This window comes from Onychomys torridus, chromosome 7, assembly GCF_903995425.1.
Source record: "Onychomys torridus chromosome 7, mOncTor1.1, whole genome shotgun sequence".
Taxonomy (NCBI): domain Eukaryota; kingdom Metazoa; phylum Chordata; class Mammalia; order Rodentia; family Cricetidae; genus Onychomys; species Onychomys torridus.
In genome coordinates, this window is record NC_050449.1 from 111,281,770 (window position 1) to 111,286,906 (window position 5,137).

Consider the following 5,137-nt stretch of genomic DNA (forward strand, 5'->3'; position numbering starts at 1 on the left):
TCTGAATGGGTTCCTCTAACTTTCACACTGCTGCTCACCAACTGTTAGCTGGCAGGAATCTCCTGAACGTGTGTCTGCTCATCATTCCCACACTCCTTCCCTCTAAACCACTCCCACTGCCTCCTGTGTGGTAAGGTTTTGTTTGACCATACCCTGTCCATCACCAGACCCTCATCCCAGTGCCCAGTTTCTTCCTACGCTCCTCACTCACTACTACTCTCCATACACACTAAGAGCTCACCACCATACTACCTGAGGGCTCTGTAAAACTGGAGGTCAGGCTGCCCTCACCAGTGCCTCTCATCTGTCTTCCCATCTGCTCCCGTGCATGGCTCCCAGGACTGAGCTGCTCCCGTGCATGGCTCCCGGGGCTGAGCTGCTCCCGTGCATGGCTCCCGGGGCTGAGCTGCTCCCGTGCATGGCTCCCGGGGCTGAGCTGCTCCCGTGCATGGCTCCCGGGGCTGAGCTGCTCCCGTGCATGGCTCCCGGGGCTGAGCTGCTCCCGTGCATGGCTCCCGGGGCTGAGCTGCTCCCGTGCATGGCTCCCGGGGCTGAGCTGCTCCCGTGCATGGCTCCCGGGGCTGAGCTGCTCCCGTGCATGGCTCCCGGGGCTGAGCTGCTCCCGTGCATGGCTCCCGGGGCTGAGCTGCTCCTGTGCATGGCTCCCAGGACCAGCTCACCAGTTCCAGCCTCATGGGTGTTGCATCCTATCTCAGACTTTCACTCCATGCAGCACACTTTCTCAGGTCGCAGTCTCACTACACTTTCCACGCCCCTGTGTTTGTTGGTGATGTCTCATTTGTTTGTCTTTTTCAATCTTTCCCACTAGTTTCCCCAAAGAAGCCTGGGGTAGAGGTGCACACCTTTCATCTCAGCACATGGGAGACAGAGGCAAAAAGAAAGGTCGATGATGACCACTGATGGCCTATGATTCCTGGATTATGACTACCTCTGGAAGTCAGAGGTCCATATTATAAAATACTTAGATTACATATGAGATCCTAACAGCAGATATGAGTCTGCTTTTTGCAGTTAGATAAAAAGTGGTAAGGCATTTTAAAATGTGATATGACTCAGGAGGATGAGTACTAATCATATATACTAAAACAAAGCAGTTATTTCTAACTGTACACTTGAGGTTGCTATATGAATGTTCTTGGTAGGGTCAAAGCCATTATCATTGGTTTTGTCAAGAAGAGCACGGAATAGTGTAATGCACACTTAGATGAGACTTAAGAATCAGATGGACAAGCAGACAGATTGCACGGATGAGTGAACACAATGTCAATCTCTTTATAATCTCTTCCTTGTGCTCTCAGAATGGATACCCCTAGGCTGATTTACACACTTTCCCTTGGTCATGAGCCTTTTGACCAGCTCTTCGTGTTCATCAATGCAGACGCAGTGTGAGTATAGTCCCTGTCTTTGTGTTGGATTCCGGTGCTTTGCAAAGCCTTCCACTGTGTTGTTAAGAGACTACTATCAGCTGGGAAGAGCAGCTGTCTCTGAAGGGTTAATACGGCACATGTACGGAAAAACAAAAATTTTGCTAAATTAAGAATATGTGGCCCAGTGCACCACTGCATCTGCCTCCTTGGCAGCCTGGGTTCTTGAAGTACCCGTGAGACATGAGGAAAGACGGGCCAGCAGCAGAGCAGAAGTGGAGCCAGGAACCCAAGGCTGCCTGTGTCTCCTGAGTGAGGTGGGCCGTCTGGGGAACTGTAGCTCATTGCTCCACACACTCCCCACAGCCTCCACCAACTCCTGCCCTTCCTTATGCTTCAGGATACTCAGCTGTGTGAGTCTGGAGTCAGACCATGTGCCCGGTGCCCTCACCTCAGTGGCAGACACATGCTTCCTTCCCCTGTTGTGTAGCAGTCGCTGGACCTTGTACATGTTGGTCTCCACATGCTTGAGAGCCGAGGCTTGGCCTCCCTTCCTGTAGCTGAGAAAGGGACAGGGACCCATGATTGAAAACACACTTCATGCAAGAGCGAGTGTGGGAGTGAGCAAGTGCACGTGTGTAATTATGTGTGGGGATGATATGTGTCTGTGTAAGACATGTATTTGAGTACATAGGTACATGAGGCACAAGAGTGCATTGCTTATTAGCATGTAGAACTGTGTGAACTGAGGTATGTTAGGGGATTTCATATGGGCTTTTTTGTTGTTGTTGTTTTTGTTTTTTGAGACAGGGTTTCTCTGTGTAGCTTTGCACCTTTCCTGGAACTCACTTTGGAGACCAGGCTGGCCTCGAACTCACAGAGATCCGCCTGCCTCCGCCGCCGCCGCCACCACCCGGCTTCATATGGGCTTTTTACCCAGGTGAGTCTAGATGTGAGTAGATGGAAGGGCATATCTGTGTGGTGGATATGAATATTCAGGTATGCATGCCCATCCATAGGACATACATTGGGTGGCATGCATTTTTTCATATACACATAGACTTGTCTGCACTATATGCAAATATTTGTCCCAGTGATTTGAAACAAAAATGATTTAGTATTGGCAATTAGGTTAACCATTTTCAATCAAAAATGTGACAGATTAAAAAAATATTTGAATACCGGGTGGCTGTAGTGCATGCCTTTAATCCTAGCACCTGGGAGGCAGAGGCAGGCGGATCTCTGTGAGTTCGAGGCCAACGTAGTCTACAGTGTGAGTTCTAGGATAGCCAAGGTTACACAAAGAAACCCTGTCTCAAAAAACAAACAAACCAAAAGAAAACCAAAAAAACAAAAAATCATTCCCCCTCCCTCCAGAAAAGAAAATGCAATAAAGCTGGGTGTGGTGGCACACACCTTTAATCTCAGCACTCAGGAAGCACAGACAGATGGATCTCTGAGTTCGAGGTCAGCCAGTATACAGAGCAAATTCCAGGACTGCCAGGGTTACACAGAACCCTGCCTTGAAAAAATAAACAAACAAAACAACATAACAATATACATATCAAAAGAGATGCTCATCTCTGTGAAGGATTCCAGGGAGCTCTGAAGTATACTCAAAGATCTGCCCTTTGTTGTTCAAATCTAAGATGGTCTTATAAAAAACAAAACAAAAGAAAAAACCTGGTACCAGATATTGGGGTGAAAGCTGAAAGATCAGAAAAGCAGAGCAAGCCACAGCCACCACCTATCACCTCACCAAACTCCATGAATCCTCTGACTGAAATCCTGAGTCCTCACTGGAATGGGGCTCAGCTGAACTGCTTTAGCTCCTGTTTCCTCACGCCTTATGTATTTTTCTTGGCCCAGACATCACTTCCTGGGATTAAAGGCGTGTGTACTTCCCAGCACTGGGAATAAAGGTGTGTGCCCCCACTGCCTGGCTCTGTTTCCAAAGCCTTGAACTCAGAGATCCACAGGGATCTCTGCCTCCCTAGTGATAGGATTAAGGGTGTGTGCCACCACGGCCTGACCTCTATGTCTAATCTAGTGGCTGGCTCTGTTCTCTGATCCTCAGGCAAACTTTATTAGGGTACACAATATATCACCACAGTCCTTATATTTATTTTGCTTCATAATTTCAATAGCACCAGTAATCAGGGAACTCTCTCTGTAGACCAGTCTGGCCTTGAACTCAGAGATCCACCTGCCTCTGCCTCCCAGTGCTGGAATTATGTGGACCACACACCAGATCTGAAGCTGTTTTTATTATCAGTGTCACAAGAGTACTATATTATGGCAGTATGTAAGGGAAACATGACTTCTACCATCCTTTTATCTGTTTCTGAGCCTCTCTGAACCTTAATATGGTTGACCTCCAATGGATGCCATCTGTCCTCTGGATACTAGGGATACTTTACTCAAATTCCCAAAGAGCCACAAATAGGAACAGCTACAGTCATGCCTGATCTATGGGAGCTCAGGGTAGCTCAGCTCCATAATCCTCAATGCCTAGATCAGATCCTAGCAAATAGAAGGCACTTAATAAGTCGTTTCTCAAGGTTTTGGGTTTTTTTTTTTTTGTTGTTGTTGTTGTTGTTGTTGTTACTCTTAGGTTTTTCCCTTGCAAGATGAAAAGCATTTGCCCATATTTGTCTTGGTGTATTGGCTATTGTTTAATTAGTTGATTCATGGTGGGCACATACTTTAATCTTCCATCTGCAAACCAAAGTACTGTGTCAACTCAGTCTTTCTGTGATACTATGAAATTATTTATTATAGTTATAATGGTATGTCACCACATGAAAAACACATTTAAGTTTAAAATTTACTCCTAGAAATAGCTTCACAATACCAAAACAATGGCCCTCTCAGTAGACACACTGACATAGAGGCGGAAAATGTCACAGGTTCTCCCCCTAGACACAGAACTATAAGCAACTAATGATGGTTAGGAGAGGGAGAATCAGCCTCTCCCAGGGATGAGTCCTCATATTGGTTATCCAATACCAAGTGGTCATTTCTGAAACCACACACACACACTCACACATACACACAAAATAAACTCAGTGGGTTGTATTTAGACCTTGTGCACACATATCCATATATTTTGTGTGTAACAAAAATACTCATGGAAAATTTATTTATTTATTTTTGTTTTATGTGTGCTTTACCTGCACATATGTATGTGCAACAAGTGCATACAGTGCCCTCAGAAGCCAGAAGAGGGCATCACATCCTCCGGGACTGGAGTTACAGTAGGTTGTGAGCCACTATGTGGGTGCAGAGAACTGAATCCTGCTCCTTGGAAGCACATCCAGTGCTCTCAACTACTGAGTCATCTCTCTAACCCTGACCATTTTAAACATGTGGTTTGATTTGGTTTTTACATAACAACAAAAAAATCTTGTCAGTGAGGACAAGGAGAAATGGAAGAAAGATTGACCTAAGGATGGGGTGGGATGATGGGTAACATTTTTCTTTGATTTCTATGAACAAGTTGGATTCTTAAATGAATGAATGGGAGAGAAAAGGACTCGAAGGACAGAAACCTGAGTTCTTCCTCCCTGGATGGACGAGGATTTGTGATGCTCCCGGCCTTGATGGGGAAGTGGCTCACTTACTGCAGTGGGCAGTGGTGAATGCAGAGATGCATTACCATTCAAAGTGTCCAGAACAAGCAACTGTGAGTGCTCAGCCACACCTGGGCCATCTCCATCAACACCCCCACACCCCCCATCTCCATCAACACC

General features: G+C 46.4%; 1 non-coding gene across 1 annotated transcript; it reads left to right on the forward strand.

Moving 5' to 3' along the window:
* Positions 1-900: 900 nt before the first annotated feature.
* On the forward strand, positions 901-970 carry LOC118588127. The gene has a single exon (XR_004945528.1). It is a non-coding gene; the product is annotated as a small nucleolar RNA SNORD113/SNORD114 family (small nucleolar RNA).
* Positions 971-5,137: the final 4,167 nt, after the last annotated feature.